The sequence below is a fragment of the Triturus cristatus genome, chromosome 2_1 (assembly GCF_964204655.1).
Source record: "Triturus cristatus chromosome 2_1, aTriCri1.1, whole genome shotgun sequence".
Lineage (NCBI taxonomy): Eukaryota > Metazoa > Chordata > Amphibia > Caudata > Salamandridae > Triturus > Triturus cristatus.
In genome coordinates this window covers 56602044-56622783 of record NC_140581.1, presented here as the reverse complement: position 1 = coordinate 56622783, position 20740 = coordinate 56602044, and the positions used below count along the sequence as shown (strand labels likewise).

Sequence of the window (20740 nt, the reverse complement as noted above, 5' to 3'; positions counted from 1 at the left end):
CTGTCAACTGCTGGTATTCCTCTGCACCCACCCCCATGTTTCTGTCCACTGCTGGGAGTGATAGGCACCCACCCCCATGTCTCTGTCCAGTGCTGGTATTCCTCTGCACCCACCCCTATGTCTCTGTCCACTGCTGGGAGTGATGGGCACCCACCCCCATGTCTCTGTCCACTGCTGGGAGTGATAGGCACCCACCCACATGTCTCTGTCCACTGCTGGTATTCCTCTGCACCAACCCCTCACATGTCTATCCAATGCTGGGAATCATAGGCAGCCACCCACCCGCACCCTTGGTGCAGTACACTGCTGTCCTGGGCATACACACACCCCAATATACTGGTTATATGCTGCACCAGGCCGTAAGCCAACATTCATGGCGTGTGTACGCCTTGTATCAATAATGTACTGGTGCCGTAGGGGTACGGGTGATACAGACCGTACCCCCGCATTCATAGGGTGTGTACGGTCCATACCACCATTGTAGTGGTGACGTAGGGGTATGCATGGTACGGACTGTACTCACGCTCTGAGGGCGTGGGTACGGTCCATACCACGCATACCCCTACGTCACCACTACAATGGTGGTACGGACCGTACCCACGCCCTCAGAGCGTGGGTATGGCCCGTACCACGCGTACTCCTACATCACCACTACCATGGTGGTAGGGACCGTACCCCACGCGTACCCCTACGTCACCACTCCAATGGTGGTACGGACCGTACCCACGCTCTGAGTGCGTGGGTACAGTCAGTACCACCATTGTAGTGGTGACCCCTAGGGGTACGCGTGGTATGGGCCGTACCCACGCTCTCAGAGCGTGGGTACAGTCCATACCACGAGTACCCCAACATCACCACTACCATGGTGGTATGGACCGTACCCCATGCATACCCCTACGTCACCACTCCAATGGTGGTACGGACCGTACCCACGTTCTGAGTGCGTGGGTACGGTCCGTACCACCATTGTAGTGGTGACGTAGGGGTACGCGTGGTACGGACCGTACCCACGCTCTGAGAGTGTGGGTACGGTCCGTACCACGCGTACCCCTAGTTACCACTACAATGGTGGTACGGACCGTACCCATGCCCTCAGAGCGTGGGTACGGTCCGTACCACGCGTACCCCCACGGCACCACTTATATAGTGCAACGGACCGTACCCACGCTATGTATGAGTGAGTACGGTGCATAGCACTATTGTAGTGTTGCCATAGGGGTACGCGTACACGTCCACTTCCGTTGTTGCGGTACACAGGGATTGGTGGACACGCCCCCCAAAGTGACCAGACACTGGAGGTAATGTATGTCCTCAATTTTGTAGGTTTTACTTTGGTTAGGGGGTATGTTTCCTGTCCCTCACCCCCCCTTGACCCCTTGGGTGTTGTTCTCACCTTCTGCAGCGTATGCGTCGGTTTCTGTGCACCAGGTCGTAGGCTAAGAGGGCCGGGATGACACGTAGGATGGGGTCCATGTCTGTCCGTCGCGTACCAGGGCTCCTTTTTCGCGTCGGACTCATGTTTCCGGCTTTTTTTATGTGGCGTAAAAAAAATAGCTGTGCGGAATGACGTAGGGACGAATCGTACTTGCTGGTCCGTAAAACGCTGCCTGACTCCGTGCGGACGTCGCGTACGCGCTGTCCAGGATCAGAATACTAGGTATTTTTTTACCGGTCGTTTTTTGGACGAATCGTACAGAAATGGTATTTCTGTACGAATCGTACTTGCTGGTTTGTAAGGTGGTTTTCCCGGGTACGAGTCAGACGGAGAATACGCTCCGTACGACCATTCATACCTGGGTTTTACAGGATCGGAATCGGCACCTAAGTCTTTTATTACTCTGAAGAACATTTGCTAAAATGTACACTCTTATTTTCATCTGGTACAAAATAGATACAAATATATAAACTATTGCTTTTAAATACAATTTTCCAAATGCAATATCAATTAGCACAAATAATAACCCAAACACTAATTATAATTGGTAATTGTCTCAGTTCACATCTTCTCAATAGGCTGAATAATGTATGTATTCAAAACTTTAACTTAGAAAAAGTCCAACATAAATGTGTTAGTCTGTGTTCACATCTTCCCAAAGGCTGAATAATGTATTCAAAACATTGGCTTCAAAAATATAAAATATGAATTCGGTAAATTGAAAGGCAACCTAGATTTGAATCGAATTGCAAGTGGGCATTCCTGCCATGAGTCCATCCTTTATTACACTTTAAATACACAGTATAGTATCCAGACTTGCAAAAATGTGTTCTTATTTTGGTCTCCAATTTTCTACCATTTGCTCTGCAACGTTGAATCATTAAAATGAGATATGTTCCACGTCTTTCTATATGTATTGTAGATTTACAATGCAAATATTTCATATCCTGATTGGCTGTTTTTACTAATTTGTTAAAAGTTACTTATTTGCACTCTGGTATCATCAAGTATATGAATCGTTCTGATTCCTTCATGATCTAATACTCCAAGCATAAGCATTAGGTGTAAATGTCAAAGAACCAGTACATCTAGCCAAAGATGTCGAACACCAGAAGCATGTATGGATTTTACTTCTGTCAGTTACCAACTTTTGAAATACATGACATAATAAAGAACAAAATGTTTTTTCATGATTTCCCATAATTTCACAATGACGATCTTAATGATAAAACACAACATTCAAAATCACTTAAGCATAGCAGTTGATACCTGAAACTATTTTCCTACTGGTATCCTATTATCTCATTAATTTCATCAATTGCCATTTTCATTTCTTTACACCTTCATGATTCTCTTCAGTTGTATTCTTTTTTTGAACCTCAATTAAAGGGTTGACATATTTCCATTTTGAACACACTACACGTTTCGCATATATGGGATATTCACCTAAATGAGGAGTATAGCGTTTTCTTAAACGGTTGTACTCTCTTACACAATTTGTATCAGCACTAACCTGTTTCTCATCAAAAGCAATTAAATACAAACCAGATAATGTTCTTACTTGAGACAATGCAACTACGCCATTCCCTCTTTGAACACTGTACTTCCAATATTTACCAAAGCACTATCTACACTTAAACCTTGAGATTTATGAATAGTTACTGCATAGGCTAAAGACAAAGGAAACTGTTGTCTGCAAACATACAACTCTTTTATAAGCAAAAAGTGTACAGCACAACACCCAATCTGTCTTAACACTTTAATCTGATCAAATTTCATCTTCAAAAAGACTATTCCATCTCTGTTCTGAAAATTTATAAAAACAACAACTTTTCCCATTGCTCCATTTACTAAACCTTCTTCTACATTCAAATTACATCAAAACATTACCCAACAGTTTATACAAGTCTTTTCTAAGCCTGCAGTCTTAGATTCAGACTTTTCCAAAGAATCTAATTTTGACTGTAGTTTTTCTGTGAGAAGAATAGTCACTCCTTGATGTTCAATTGTATCAATATCCTCAATTTCCACTATTTGTTGTTTTTCCAGTTTAAAAGTTCTTCATTAAATGTAGAACACTCTTGCAGTGTAGGCATTAGGCAAATTATAGATTTCTTTTCTTCAAGGATATTGTACATAATTTAAGCCGCTGTATTTCCAGTTGTAAACAAGTTCCTTATTAGCTGACTTTCTAAAGCTTGTTTACCATGTTTTATCAATGCATACATTCTTATATCCCCAAGAATATTTCCATAATGTTCATCACTTGCTTGTCGCATATTCTTAGTAAATTCTTTATATTCAAAATGTGACAAAATGTTCGCATTTCCAATACTTCCCAAAGATTTTCTAGTATCTTCATGGACAAGTGTTTTAAAAACAGGTTGCTCTTTTCCATTAATAAGTTGCAGTAGATCTCTGAATACAATTACATGTTTTTCCCCAAACAGAACATCGTAATCTGTTTTTAAAATCTGTTGCATTCTCAAGTGTACAAAGGCAAGCATTAAGTTTGAGACCATGCTCACCTCATCAATGATTAGAATTTCCATTTTCTTCAGTACATTTGACACTTCATAACAAGCTTCTCCAGATAGCTTGTGATATTACAATTTATTTTCATGTTCATCTGGTAGGATAAGTAATCAGTGTAAAGTAATCCCTTTAATGTTGTGTGCTGCTAATCCAGTAGGAGCTGTTTCAACACAAGATAAATGTGATTCTGTAGTTATGTGCAGATAACTAGTCAAAAACTTAATTAAGAAATGTTTTTCTCTTCCAGCTTGACCACAGATGTACATTAGAATTGGTTTAAATGATGAGCATTGTCATTCTTTTTTTCATGTTGCAAACCATGTTGTATCTGTTATGTCACTTGTAGAAATATTTATTTTTGTTCAATGTTTAGCTGTTCTTTTAACTATTCCAACTGAATAATATCCCGTTTTGCTTGTTGCATTGCAGTTTCTACTTCATTCATGGCTATTGCTGCTTCATTTTCAATAATTGGTTATCCTAGTGGATCTTGACTTAGTGGACCTGAACTTTGAATATTTGGATAACTCTCTCTAGCTCTTTCAGCTGCACTAGTTGTTTCTTGTTCAATCATATCAATTAGCATTTGTAGAAAGGTTGGAAAGATTGTGCATTGAATGCTATCTTTATATGCATCGAAAGAATCTTCATAGCAGTCGAAATCTCCAACTAATTCTGCTTCACTACGCCAAGGTTTAACCAAACGCAAAATCCTAAATAGAAAAATTCCCTCTTGTCTGGACTTTCACAACTGAGTTATTGGTGGTTATTAAGATTTCCTTTCACAAGTTTAACCAAACATCAGTCACATCCAAATACTGCATATCTTTCTTCATTTATATTTTCAGTAATGTTTCTTTTAAACCTATAATGTTGAAGTATTTCATAGAGACATATACATTTTTTTAGATATGGACTCCTTTTGGGATAGTATGTATCCAACATATTAGTTTTAACAATATCTGTACTTTCTAGTTTATTCAGTGCTAAGTATTCAATTTCTTGTAATGTTTTCAATACTCGTATTCGTGTGCAGGTTAGACCTAAACTTTTCCAAATGATTCCACTTGAATTTGAATATAAACTTGCAGATCTTAACCGATCCGAACATTCATAGGATCCAATCTCTTGGTGGGAAAGCATTTTCAAGCTAAAGCTGTACAATTTCTTGCTAAGACTCTTTTCCTGTGAAATTTCTTCCCATATTTCTTTCATGTTTGTCTTTTCAGATTTAGTTATATATGATGTAGCATAGTGAGCAACAGCAATTGAATTATCTGCAATATATTGAATTCCATTTTTGCATTCCACATTGTCAAAATACCTGTATTGTAGTCATTAATATACTTTGAATCTTCGGTTCTTTTTAAGTTGTAAGTATTCTTCAGAGAATTGTGTCTCAAGGTATTTTTCTCCTGCTTCTCTTGGAATGGAAAAGGTAACATACTGTTCAATAAAAGAATAAACACTTTCATCAGTATCAGTTCAATATTTTGGAGCATTCTTGATCCATATTAACATGTGAATATGAGGATCACCTCTGGCTTGGTACTCTTTTCGCCAAAAGAAATCAGTTTCTTCTCCAAGAATAGGAATACTTTTATTGCAGATAAATGACATCATACTTAGAAGCCTATGGCTAATGTATCAGCAGACAATTACGGGATCCAAGCAACATAGTTCCCCAGGTGTCTTCAGTTCAATATTCAATCTTTTTTACATTTAAATTTGCTTCTCGTAGAAATTTAAGTAAATTGTCTCATGCATATTCAGCAAAGTTAAGCGTCACAAACCATGTAGGGGTATCTACGTTTCTTAACATACATATAATTTCTAGGCCTGGGCAAACATTTCGTTCCGTTCGCGGAAATTGCGATAGTTTGAACATTTCGCGTTCCGCGGAGAGCACGAAAATGTCAAAATTTCTGCTTTCCGCAGCTTGGCGATAATTTGTTTCTTGCTCGCGCTGTAAAATAATACATTCTCGCGCGCGCGCGATCGCCTTACCTGAATCCCTGCGTTCGCCGACAAGTTTTCTTAATCCGGTCGCGTTCTCCTTAAGATGTTGGATTGTTTTTAGCCATTTGCGCTGTCTCGCGACAGTTCGCGCCCGCAGTGACGTCATGCGTCGCGCGATCACGTCTTTCTTCTCGCGATCATGCACCGCGAGACAACTCAAAACAAGATTGCCGCGCCCGCGAGCAACCACATGGGTAAGTTGGCGACCCGCAACCATGCAGAAAATCTCGCGAACATGCTGGAAAAAAAATTCCGCATCTTCGCGATATTTCCGCTTGTTTGCGATAATTTTAAACATTTTCGCGATAATTTGCAAAAGTGGATTTCGCAAATTCCGCCCACCCCTAATAATTTCTCCATTACGACGATACCAATACTCAATGGTCCCACAACACGCCATCACATTTATTAACTTAGATTCTAACTGTTTGTCTGTTTGTTGAACTTTGTCCATGAGTTTCTTTTGCAAAAACATGTGGTAGATGAACTCCTTTTTTTAATGTATGGTTCATTGCATATGAATGTGCAGACAAATTACTTTCAAAGAGAAGATGAAATATATATACACTGTCGAAATCTTGGATCTTCTGAGTACAATCTTGTTGAGCGGTATTCTGAAGCTGGAATCTGTACTGCTCGATCATCATTTTGTTCACCTTCTCCAGTGGGGAAGAGCTGTGAAAAACACTGTGCTTCTAAACATTTTACCATAGACTCATGGGAATTGCCTTGGCTTTCTTCATTTGAGATAATTCAATATTGTTTCCTACTAAATATTTTAAATGTAGAGGATGTATACTGTAATGTTCCTAAATCTCTTCACTCTCAGACTTGTCCCCTTTTTCTACTTGGCCACTTGAAATTTCTGTTTTATTTTTTAAACATATTTCCTGTTCATCAACGCTTACATTCTTATAACACATATTATTCTGCACCAGATAACAATATAGTCTTTTGAAGTTTATTAACATCTACAAACTCTTGCCATATTTTTCGACTCTTAGGGGTCTATCCACCATAACGGAATGTGGGACCATCCGCCAGGGGTGCAGTGGTCCCGCAAGTGAAATTATGATGCGACCGTGGTGGTGGCATCCCCCATTTCAATCATTGTGGTGGGCGGAGCTCACAGCACCCCCGCCACAATGCTGGGAATTCACATTGTGCATTGGTATGCACAAGGTGACAGGCACCGCGCAGTGCCTGCCACCTTGTCCTTGCCAATGTAAGGGGGTACCATAGGAACCCCCCATGTGTACCCCCAAACCCCCAACCTTCTCCAATAGCAAAGACTGCATGACTTTCCATGGTGGCAACACCGCCATGGAAAGGCTGATCTCCGCCAATATCCTAATATGGATGGCGGTGTCTTGCAGACACCGCCACCATATTAAACATGTTTTCTGCCCGGTCGATGAGTCGACCAGTGGAAAAGCGGCAAACGGTCTTTCCGTCTGCACCAGACCCCCCAGCCATGCTAATATAGCGGGGGGTCTTTCTGGTGTGGATGGTGGGCGGTTCGCCCCTGCCGGGCCGGTGGTGGCTACTGCCGGGCCGGCGGGGGCAAACCGCCCGCCATCCTAATTGGCCCTTAAATTGGCACACCATGACTAGAATAACTACAGGGTCAAATTCCTCCCTGTCTATACCAGCAGTTTGAAAAACATTCTTAAAATGTAAAGGTAAGTACATAACTCTTCCTTTAAGACCTCTTTGTACATGTGTTGAAGGCAGTACACCTGTTTTAGGCTCCATTAGAACTATAGCCAGAAACGGGTGCAAAGATTGAACAAGAATGGATTCATATGTATTTAAATCTGCCAGTTTCAGAGGAATCCCTACCAACTCTAAGTTGCAATGTACAGCTCTAGCTGGCATTTTGTTGTCTTCTAATTTGTTGTAACAATATTTACAAATACGTTGATCAGTAGTCAACTCAAAAAGACCTTACACAAACAAGCACCTAATTGCTCCCACTTATCATTGTTTTCCTTTTCATTTTTTAAATATAGATCAACATTCCTATTTTGACTTCTTTCATGGAAATAACCTTTACAACGCAATCACTACATCGCACTACTTTTACAACGCAATCATTACATCTCAACATCCTTTACATCGCATATCATTTCAACGCAGCCATTACATTGCATGTCACTATAATACATGTTATTATAATGCATGTCACTACAATGCAGGCATTACATCGCAAGTCATTACAATGCATACCATTACAACTCATAGTACCTTTACACTATCTGACACTTACCCTACTGTTGCACTCACTGGAGTTAGAATAGTAATTTTTACACCTACACTATCCAACACTTATCCTACTGTTGCACTCCCTGGAGTTAGAATAGTAGTTTGTACCCCTACACTATCCAACACTTACCCTACTGTTGCTCTCACTGGAGTTAAAATAGTAATTATTACCCCTACACTATCCAACACTTACCTTTAAATGCGATGTAATGGTATGCATTGTAATGGTATGCGTTGTAATGTTATAATGCAATGTAATGGAATGCGTTGTAAAGATGGTTTCTAAAAATGCAATGTAATGGAGTGCGATGTAAAAGAATGCATTGTAAAGGCATGCATTCTAAATGTATGCGTTGTAACGTCATACATTCTTCTATAGTGAGTATGTTGACAACAAATACAAACATAGTTTGGTTTTTCAGATGGGACTATCTTAAACGTTGTAATTTCTTCTGCAAACTTATCAGTACTAATTTCTTCTACCTGTTCTTTAACATCTAAACGTATCGAGCTCTCACTTTCTCTACTCTCCTCTTGTAAACCAAATAAACAAAACTGTATATCATCACAAACTTTCTCTATATCTGACACTGAACTATGCAAAAGAGCTTTGTTCATTTCACTTAAACATAATGCAGGACTTTTTACATAGTAGAGTTTCCTTACTAACTTACCCATTTCTGAGTGGTGTACTGCTAACATTCTTAAGTGATGAAAGACAAGCCATAGAATGACCCTGCAAGTTAGTATATTTTCTTCCTTTGCATTAATCTAGTTCTCGTAACATCTTAATCTTCTATTTAAGACTTTGTTTGGCATAGTCTTCTAAAAATACTCATAATATGTCAATAGTTTCCTGTTGAATACTAGGAATACTGCTACAACCCCACTTATATAATGGAGCTTGTGTACACCTTCATTGAATTTCTTCAGCTATTACTTCTTCTACATTCCATGGAACCATATTTTCTTTTTTAATTGGACAACCATCTTTCATCTCATAGCAACAACCACTAGTATCAACTGCATGAACTAATGTATTTTGTTGAGAATAGCTTTCTTCATTAAAGAAAGGCTCAGTACTAGAAGTGTGCTTTCAATCACCAGTAAACATTTTGCAAAAGTTAATTCTAGTAACCAGTCGTTTTCTTTTGCTTTTCTCCTTTAGAAACTGTATAGTTTTCTTCAATGTTTTCATTCTCTGCAATACCAATATAAATAATTTTTGGTTCAATATAAAAGCTTTTTCTACTACACGTTCAATCTGTTGCTTTTTCTTATAAGCTGCTGATCGTTTATATTTTTTACAATGTTTCAATACATTTTTAGTACTCTACTTTTATACATTCTCTTCCTGATGTCGTTATATTCTTTCAGCCTTCTTCCAACATGGATTGTTTTCCCAAAACATGATTTTCTATTAATATGTCCATTTTTCATTTCCTTCCGATGGGTTTGTAGAACTTTCTTTCCTCTTTTCCACATTTTGAAAAGTCTTTTTATTTTTTAAAAGTCTTTTAACAAACTCTTTAGTTCTCTTACCAGAAGTATTTTTTTCAATGTAACATTTTGAACTTCATCTAATTTCTGCTTTTGTTTCCTTTAAAAAGTCCTGTTTTTTTCTTGTCTTTTCTTTTAAATAAATATTTACAAATATTCTTATCTATTAAATAAACAAATACTTTCAATTGCATTGCAAATGTCTCAATAAGACATAACTATTTAGAATATTATACTTTACATATTATCAAACCTATAATAACAACCAAACATTTAAACAATAACATCTTAGAGCACATACTATCTACATTTGAGTAAAAAAAAGTATGTATTCATTTCTACTCATAAAATATGGCACCTGTGTATTGAACAAGCTATGTCAGACACTGCACAATTGCTTCATTCAGAAGACATTACAACTTCTGCAACAGAATGACAGAGCAGAACTAAAGGATATCTTTACTACTACCTGAACTAATCAGGTTCAGATGTATAATACATCTGACAATAGATTCAGAAGTAGAAATATACATCATTCACAACACCATAAAGTAACTTAAACTTCACAAACTGGTTTTCCCAATTCAAAATAACACCTAGAGTGTTAAGCTTACACAAATATAAAGCGGCAACCCTTAACATGTCTCGGTTGTAAGTCTCACCATATTCCAGAAAGCATGCATGCATGTGTCTGCACATTTTGCTAGTGACACCATATATAAAAGAAACATACAAATCGTTGTATGCCTGTGTTTTTCCACAGACTCATGCAAAGAAGCCTAATCACTAATCCCTATTCTAACATGTCTGAAACCTCACTTTTGTGCTGCAGCTTCACCATTGTACTACTACTCAGAGTGATGAGCTAAGCCAAATACATAACAGTAACCCTTCACATGTCTCTGTTGTACCTCTCACCATATTCCTGAAAGCATACATGCATGTGTCTGCACCTTTTCCTAGTAGCCTCATATATAAAAGAAGCATACAAATAGATGTATTTTCTCGGAAACTTTGAACATCTGTGAAGTCTGCAGCTCGATCTAGAATCATGTCATCCGATGATGGAAAGCTGTTCATGGGTGGCCTGAGCTTCTACACGGACGAGCAGAACCTGAAGCAGCACTTCACTAAGTACAGGCAGATCGTGGAAGTTGTTGTGGTTAAGGACCGGGAGATGCAGCGTTCCAGGGCTTCGGCTTTGCCACCTTTGAGAACCAGGAAGATGTGAAGGATGCGCTGCAGGCCATAATGGCAGGACTCTGGACAGGCAGAAGATCCATGTGGACCAGGCCGGCAAGTCTGAGCATGGTGGCCGAGGAGGCTACCGGGGCAGCTCGTCCAGATTGGGCTTCCGTGGAGGCCGAGGCCATGGCGGAGACATCTACAGCAGCAGCCGCTTTGACTCCCGCAGCGGAGGCTATGGTGACGGCGGATACCGGGGCTCCAGGGACTACTAAAGCAGCGGCAGGAGTCAAGGCGGCTACGAATGCTCCGGAGGCTCCTACAGTGACAGCTATGACAGCTAAGCTCACAACGATGTAACCGTTCCAGACTCAAGATCGACCTTCCAATGACGGTATTTAGAAAGAATTATGGAGCCTCGCTGATTCATTCTCATAGTCCACCTGCAATAGTATCTTTAGCTAATCCTGTTCAAAGTTCATCCTAGCATCCTCGTTCATGAGCCAGTTACTTTACATTGGGGGTACTTTATTTTTCTAGATCAAAGAGCAATGAGTTGTTACTGTTCGACTGGGTTTTATTTATCAGTTTTATGGACTTAAGTGACAAGGTTGGGCACAGTTTGGTGCTTGTAAACAAAAGGGCACACCTCCTTGGCATATTCATAGCTGGCTTCACTAGGGCCCGGCGGCCAGCATACAACCTTTATTAAGGTTCAATGTTCGACGTCCTTTTTTATTTTGTACTGAAAATATTTTCCTTTAATGCTGAATTGAAGTGACTACAGATTTCTTGTATCTGAATTTCGTCGCTTCACGAAACCCAGTTAAAAATCTGAAAAATCTACAAATAGATGAATGCATGTGTTTTACACATCTAGCATCTTCAGGTGGATAACACATATAAGAATACATAAGTAAGTAGAAACATACTTCAGTCACAGGACTATGCAGACCTTAAGACAGCACTTCCTATTTTAAGCAGACACTGACAATTATGTGGTGTATTTCAAGGGTACCTTTCCACAGACTTACACAAAGTAGCCTAATCACTAATCCCTCTGCCAACACTTCTTAAGCCTTATTTGTGTGCTGCAGCTTCACCATTCTACCACTACTCAGGGTTGGGCCTATAACACTGCAACCCTTTGCAAATCTCTGTTGGAAGTCTCAGCATATTCCTGAAGAATGCATGCATGTGTGATAACCTTTCGCTACTGGCATCACTGGTAAAATACACATACAAATAGTTGTATACCTGTGTTTTACAAATCTAGCATCTTCAGATGGATAGCACATGTCAGAGTACATGAGTAGGTAGAGATATACTTCAGTCACAAGACCATACTGACCATGAAACTTCAGAGATGTAATTCAAATGTACCTTTCTACAGACTCATACATAGTAGCCTAGTCACTAATCCCTCTGCCAACATCTCTTAAACCTGCCTTTTCTGCTGTACCTTCACCATTTTATGACTACTTAGGGTGTTGGGCCTAGTCAAATGTAAAGCAGCAACCCTTTGCATGTCTCTTCTGTAAGTCTCACCACATTCCTGAAGGCATGCATGCATATGTCTCCACCTTTTTCTAGTAGCATCATGTATAACATAAGCATACAAATAGATGTATACTTGTGTTTTATGCGTCGAGCATCTTCAGATGCATAACACATGTGAGAACACATGTGCAAGTAGTGACATCCCTCAGTCACAAGACTATGAAGATCTTAAAACTCGACAGACAGCACTTCACATTTCAAACAGACACCTAGATTTATGCAGCACACTTCAAGTCTACCTTTTCTCAGACTCATACACAGTAGCCTTATCACTAATCCCTCTGCACACATATCTTAAACATCACTTTTATGCTGCCACGTCACCATTCTACTACTACTCAGGGTGTTGGGCCTAGCCAAATACAAAGCAGCAACCCTTCACATGTCTCTGTTGTAAGTCTCACCATATTCCTGAAAGCATCCATCTACGTGTCTATACCTTTTCCTAGTGGCATCATATATAAATTAAACATACAACTAGATGTATACCTGTGTTTTATACATCAAGCATCTTCAGATACATAAGAGGTATGCGAATACATCTGCAAGTAGGGACATACCTCAATCAGAAGACCATGCAGATCTTAAAACTTGACAGACTGCACTTCACATTTCAAGCAGACACTGAAAATATGCAGTATATTTCGAGTGTGCATTTCCACCGACTCATACAAAGCTCTCTTATCACTAATCCCTCTGCCAACATGTCTTAAACCTCACTTTTGTTCTGCAGGTTCACCATTCTATGACTACTTAGGGTGTTGAGCCTAGCCAAATATAAAGCAGCAACCCCTTGCATGTCTCTGCTGTAAGTCTCACCATATTCCTGAAAGCATGCATGCATATGTCTGTGCCTTTTGATAGTAGCATCATATATAAAAGAAACATATAAATAGATTTATACATGTGTTTTATATGTCTCGCATCTTCAGATGCATAACACATATGAAAACATGTGCAAGAAGAGACATACCTCAGTCACAAGACCATAAAGACCTTAAAACTTGACAGAGTGGGGCTGTAGGTGGGTGTAATTTAACTGTACATTTCCATAGTCTTATGCAAACTACCATAGTCACTAATCCATCTATTAATGTTCAAATATTAATATGCAGCAACTATTTCAATCATCATTTCACTACAATAAAACAAACAACAATACACAACTCTACGTTTCGCAACATGATTCAAACATCACAGTTCTCAAATAATTTCAAGTTTGAAAATAAAGCTTTTCAAATCTAAGAATATCACTACAAAGAGTAAAGCACTACTACATAATACATAGTAGACTTCACACATTTCTAACTCACCTTTCAAAAGAATTGCAAAATATGAAACTCATAAAAGATTTTCTTTGCACACAATAAATGTAATGCACCACTCTCAACAAGGTAAAACCAGTAATGACAAACTTTCCCTCTCATTCTTAACCCTTTCTAACTGTCCTATAAAAGTGTCCAAACTGGTTCTGTAATTTTTTGGAGTCGCAATTCCACCACGGCACTGCAGTGTAGCGTCGCAATGGAGCCGCAAACACTTGCGGGAGTTCAAAAACCTATTTCCAATAATACTATTTTTTAACATCACACTACTAAGTTTCTGCAACATTCACCTGTACTGACAGGTCACAAGTTCAACATGGTTCAAGTTCAATATGGTAGCTTAAAAATGCAAATAGAAGGTGTGAATAAACAGTTTCCTGCATTTATTTTTATGTGGATTCTGCTGAAGGCTGAGCGTGTGTCTACCTAACTTTGTGAGAAAAAAAAAATTATCTATATATATATATATACACTGAAAAAAACATAGGTTTCAGGCACATTATAGTTAGAAATTAGCATTTAAAAAACCTTAGAAATTCCAGAAAAAAACCCATAGGTTTCAGGGACGTTATAGTTAGTTGAACATTTCACTCATACAAATCCAAAGAAATTCCCCGTTATAGTTAGTTCAGATAACTATAACTCACGCCCTCGCAATGCACTGCTGATGACGTCACATATTACATCATTCATGACATGGTCAGTGACATCACTGATGACATCACTGCTGACATCTTAAATGACATCACTGATGACATCATCCAGTGATTGTGTGTTTCTATAAAGTTTAAACATGTATTATATATATACCAAGGTGTATTGAAGAATGAGTGGGTGTATCCGTGTCTGGATGGAGGATTTAGTAGGTGTGTGACTGACTGTTTAAGTGAGTGATTGCATGTGTCTTACTGAATGCATGGGTTAGTGACTGATACAGACATACACACAGTTTAGATTGTCAGTTTGCGTGTAAGTGGTTGCATGGGTTGGTGAGTAGCTAAATGAGGATCTATATGGGTTATTGATTGGTTGTCTGAGTATCTGTATGGGTGCCTGGGTGTGTGTGTGGGTGCGCGGGAGGTGTGTGAGTCTGCACATAGATGTTTGAGTGGTTGATTCACTGAGTGTACAGGTTCAAGAGTGTATGTGGAAACAGCTGTGTGAGTGTGTGTATGCTGTGTTGATGAGAGAATGGATGTCTCAATGTTACATGTCCAAGTAACTACATATATAAAAGGCAGTGTATGTGAAAGTTGAAGTATATAAATGACTATACATGAGAGTCAGTGATTGTGAGAGTGGCTGCATGGATGAGTGTGCACTTGTATCAGTGATTGTAGAAAAGAGTAAGTACGCATTTGTTTCTGTTTGAATAACTCATGTGGTGTGTGTACAAATGTATAGGTCAGTAAATGGAAGTGTGATTGATTCTTTGCATGACTGACTAGGTGTGTGAGTAACTGGTTGAGTGGTGGTGTGTGAGTGTCTGTATAGATGTATAAGTGCTTATGATAGCGTTGTATTGATGAGTGACTACATCTATGAGTGATTCTATGGGTGAATGAGTGGATGTGTATGTAGACTTAGGAATCAGTGAGTGTGTATGTAGAAACTGGTTCAGTGGGTGTATCAAAGGTTATATTACAGTGTGAGGAGGTGGATCAGATTTTCACGTGGATGATGTCACTGACCATGTCATGAATAATGTAATATGTGACGTCATCAGCAGTGCACTGCGGGGGCATGAGTTATAGATAGCTGAACTAACTATAACAGGGTAATTTCTATGGTTTTTTACGAGTGAAATGTTCAACTTACTATAACGTCCCTGAAACCTATGGTTTTTTCTGTGAATTTCTAAGGTTTTTTTAAATGCTAATTTCTAACTATAACGTGCCTGAAACCTATGTTTTTTTCAGTGAATTTCAATGGTTTTTAAATGCTCATTTCTTACTATAACATGCCTGAAACCTATGTTTTTTTCACTGAATTTCAATGGTTTTTTAAATGCTAATTTCTAACTATGCCTACAAAGTTAGGACATGTGAAGAAAGAGGAAGAAAAGTGATGCAAGAAGCAAGACAAATGCAGAACGAGGTAACAGAAGTCCAGAAAGATGAAGAAAAGTACAGGAAGAAGCAAGAGATGCACAGAAAGAACCAACAGAGGAGCAGAAAGTCCTCCTGTGCCCCCAACTTTTTAGTGACGGGTACTGGTGGTAACTGACTCTGACTAACCAGGACCGGAGCCAGTGCTATGCTAAAAGGCACTTAGAATGCAGTGAAAACACCTACATACACTAGGGAACACTATGCATTGGTAACCCCTGAAATGAGCATGACCTCTTCTGTATTTGCCATGAGTTAGTGCCAGGGTCACTGCATGAGTACATGGGTAGTGACTGGATGATTAGAGTGCTGCAAGGACAGTGCATAGTGATGTTATAACTGATTGGGTTTTGGAGGAGTGATTGGATAAGTACATGATGATGGATGGGTGATTGGAGGAGTGCACGGGTAGTGACAGAGGGATTTCTGGAGTGCATCGATATAACCTGAGTAATTGGAGGAGTGAATCAGTACTGTGTAGTTGGTTAGAGGTCTGCATTGGTAGTGCACAGGGAATTGTAGCAGTGCATGTGTTAGTGCCTGGGTCACTCCATGACTACATGGCTACTGACTGGAAGATTAGAGTACTGCAAGGAGAGTACATGGTGAATTTATAAGTGCCTGGGTTTTGGCGGAGTGATTGGATAAGTACAGGGTGCTCGCTGGGTAATTGGAGGAGTTTATGGGTAGTGACAGGGCAATGGCTGGACTGCATGGGTACTGCTCAGGGTATTTTAGTAGTGCATGAGTTAGTGCATGGGTCATTGCATCAGTGCATGGGTAATGACTGGATGATTAGAGTGCAGCAAGGAGAGTGCATGGTGAATTTATAAGTGCTTGGGTTTTGGTGGAGTGATTGCATATGTAAACACATGTCACACAAGGCCCCACCCCCTCCTTTCACCACTGTGCATACGCACCCCCTGGTGGGTTTTAATTTAGAGAGTTAATTCCCCTTTAATCCTGAGTGTCCCTGGGTGCCAACTAGGCACCATGTACCTCCAGTAAGTGCCACAGAGCTGTGTTGCCGAGAGGTGGTCTGAGTCCACACCCCTTTTTACACATCTTTGCAATGCAACTCTGTGGCGCCTACTGGACATACCTGGTGGGCTAGTTGGCCCCCAGAAACCTCAAGATTCAAGGGGACTTAATTCCCCAACTTAAAACGCGCTACAGGGCACGTTTGCACACTTGTCACATCAGGCCACGCCCCCTCCCTATACCACTGTGCAAACACACCTCCTGGTGCATCGTACATTGGGGGATTAAGTTCCCTTGAGTCCTGAGGGTCCCTGGGGGCCAACTAGCCCACCAGCTACCTCCAGTAAGCACCACAGAGCTGCGTTGAAGAGTGGTGTATAAGGGGAGTGGCCTTGGACCACCTCTCTGCAAGGCAGCTTCCTGGCGCTTACTAGAGGTACCTGTTGGGCTAGTTGGCCCCCAGGGACCCTCAGGATTCAAGGGCACTTAATGCCCCAACTTAAAATAGGCCACGGGGTGCGTTTGCACAGTGGTGCAGAGAGGGGGCGGGGCCTGATGTGACAAGTGTGCAAATGCGCCCTGTGGTGTTCTGAGAGTCCCATACCGGTAGTCTACCAAGCTCCATCAGCACGCAAATCCTATCCGCCATATTGAAATGATGTGCATTTTGTATCCAACAAGTTTGTGGCACCACGTCCCACGTAAGAACATATACATATGAGGTCGCGCCAGCTGCTACTTTGGTATGCGATGGGTACGCAATACCAAGCTGCGCGTTACGTCATGTACGTATGGGGTGGCGCCTGCTGCGCTTTGGGTATGTGACAACTGAACGCTGCCAGGCCCTGTGTTATGCCATAAACGAATGGTGCCATGCCGGATATTCCTTTCCCTCATTTATTTTGTATGTCTCAAAACTATATCTACATTATTTTAAAGTGTATATGAGAGCAAGCGATAATCTAAAATATTTTAAACATTTGTATATTTCTAACTGTAATAAACTTATATTAAAGAAAATATATTTTCTCAAAATCGCGTCGGGTGTGGTCTCCTTGCTCGCTGAGTGCACGATTGCCATGTGACCTTAAAAAAAAGCATTTGATTGGTTCATAACATTTCCCATTCTACCAGTTGGAAAACGCCACTCATTTTAGTCATTCTCTCTACAGCATTTGATGAGACACACCTCTTCTGCTTAGAGAGCTTTTTTGAAAACGTTTTGCTATATACACCTATCTTACACTACACAGAACATGCAACCATCATCTTCATCAATATTCATGATCAGTAAAGTAGTCTTCCACCTGTGATAGGCACACACCTAAAACATATATAACCGCAGTTTTCCCCACTGCCAGAGGTAACATGCTTGCATATGCTATCCACAGCACAATGTAATGTGGTACAGCCCAGGGGCACTATCATCCATAGATAATGAACACACAGACACAGATAGATAGTTGAACTGGATACGGGCACGATTCTCGACTCCTTTTTATTACCAGGGTCACATATTCAGTGACGTCCGAGCAGGATGTGTGTGGGGTGAGTGTAAACCAGCCCTCAGGGAATGGTTGCTGCTAGCATCAACTACAACAGTAATCATTGGATCACACAGAGAGATTCAATAATTTGTGCTGCAGTAAGGTAGGGACAGTAGATGTAAAATAATACAGAACAAGTTCTATTGTAAAAGAACCACTAGTTGTGCTAAATTAAGACACAGGTAATAGATCTGAAATAACACACAAAAAGATTGTATTATAAAGGGTCCAGCAGTTCTAGTGCACTCAGATAGCCACATCAAAAGCATTCAGCATGTGCACAGCCAGCGATGGAGAGTGCTGCGAGCGGGCCATACTAGCAGCAGTGTCTGTTGCCATCAACACTGCATCATCTGCAATAGCGACTCGATCTCAATTGTGAACACTGCTGCCTGCAGTGTAGGCCAGAGAGTGCAGTCAGCAAGGACCCACAGCTACATAAGGTTGACGTGTGCTACACAGTTTGTCATACTCGAAGCAAGAAAAAGCGTGTGCGGAGCCTGCGATGACCCGTATGCATGGTGCGGACAGAGCGCACTGCAGCAATGTCTTTTCCTACAGCACTGCGTCAACTACAATACCAACTCGATCTGAATTGTGAACACTGCTGTTTGCAGTGTAAATTGAAGGCATGAGTCACACATACATCCATTAATACTTTTTCCCACTTCCTCTTCCCAAAATACAACAACATAAATTACAGCAAACTCTGCAATAAATAAATCAAAAGAATTCTAATTGCCATTTCTACTGTCCACAGTGTAGACTATTCAGTGTTCGTTTGAACTTGCAAGATGAATTTCACCATTGTACTAAACATATAACTCATCTAAATAAATTCTTCAAGCAAATATTCTGTAGATTTCAAGACGTTGTAGTTAGTTGCCTACTGAATTCTGTAATTAAACAATCACCACTCGATCTGAATTGTGAGCCCTGCTGACCGCAGTGTAGGCCAGATTCAGTAGTCATTAACACCTCACAGCCATGTGCCGTTGGATTCGGATGCACGGAGTTGGTTGCACCTGGTCGGAGGGGGTACACAGAAATCATCACAGACTTTAACTTCTGACATACTCAATCACATAATCAAGACCCCGTTTCACTGTTCGGATCTTCTGTACCGCGGTGTAGTCAACCAAGCCCAATAATCATGTGCAGCAGTTAGCTGCGGAAGCACAGACACTGATGCACCTCAACGGAAACAGTTCTGTGAAAAGCAAGCAGCAGGTAATATCAGACACCGTCCATTGTAGGATCAAGACACCGTTCCACTGTTGGGACCTAGAGTTGGTAGCACCTGGTCAAAGGGAGTACCTTTATCTCCTCACTCAGATGCAGTTCTAACATCGTCCATTGTGGGATCAAGACACTGTTCCACTGTTGGGACCTGCTGTACCGCAGTGTAATCCACTGACTGCAGTCAGCCAAGCCAAATAATCATGTGCAGCAGTTAGCTACGGAAGCACAGAGTCTGATGCACGTCAACGGAGGGAGTTCTGTGAAAACCCACCAGCAAGTAATATTGGACATCGTCCATTCTGGGATCAAGACACCGTTCCACTGTTGTGACCTACAGTTGTTTGCACCTGGTGGAAGGGAGTACCGTCATCCGCACTCTGAGATGCAGTTCTAACATCGTCCATTGTGGGATCAAGACACCATTCCACTGTGGGGACCTAGAGTTGGTAGCACCTGTCAGAAGGGAGTATCTTTATCTCCACTCTCATATGCAGTTCTAACATCGTCCATTGTGGGATCAATACCCCGTTTCACTGTTCAGACCTGCTATAGCGGGGTGTACTCCAGCCACTGCAGTCAGCCAAGCCCAGTAATCATGTGCAGCAATGACCTACGTTGGTACCTGTTTGATTACTGTGTTAGTAGTATACAGAGCACTCCACGCTTCTGGGCCTCAAACCGAACGCTGTGTGCCTGTGTCGCGGTAGCCAGCGTTGATCTGAGGAACCTTCCGACCTCACAGACCTCACCCCAGGAGCTTCAACCGGCACTGAGGCACAAGAAAGCAGTGAAACAAACGTGAAAAACATGCAAAGGGGGCAGGGTAGAAACACCCTGACCCCCTCTGCCTGCTTAGGTGTACCCACAAGGACCTCCAGGGCCCCAAACAAAACTGCTGTTGTACAGAATGCCTTGCGTGTGATTAAACATGTATTGCTGGCCCACTGTTCATGTCTACTAATGCTTAGCACACATTTTCACATTTTAATTGCCCACATGCACATATGCGTTTCCAGGGTCAGCCTATTGCAGCTATTG

General features: G+C 40.9%; 1 pseudogene; it reads left to right on the top strand.

The window, feature by feature from the left end:
* Positions 1-10805: 10805 nt before the first annotated feature.
* Positions 10806-11283, top strand: LOC146863720 (cold-inducible RNA-binding protein pseudogene; annotated as a pseudogene).
* Positions 11284-20740: the final 9457 nt, after the last annotated feature.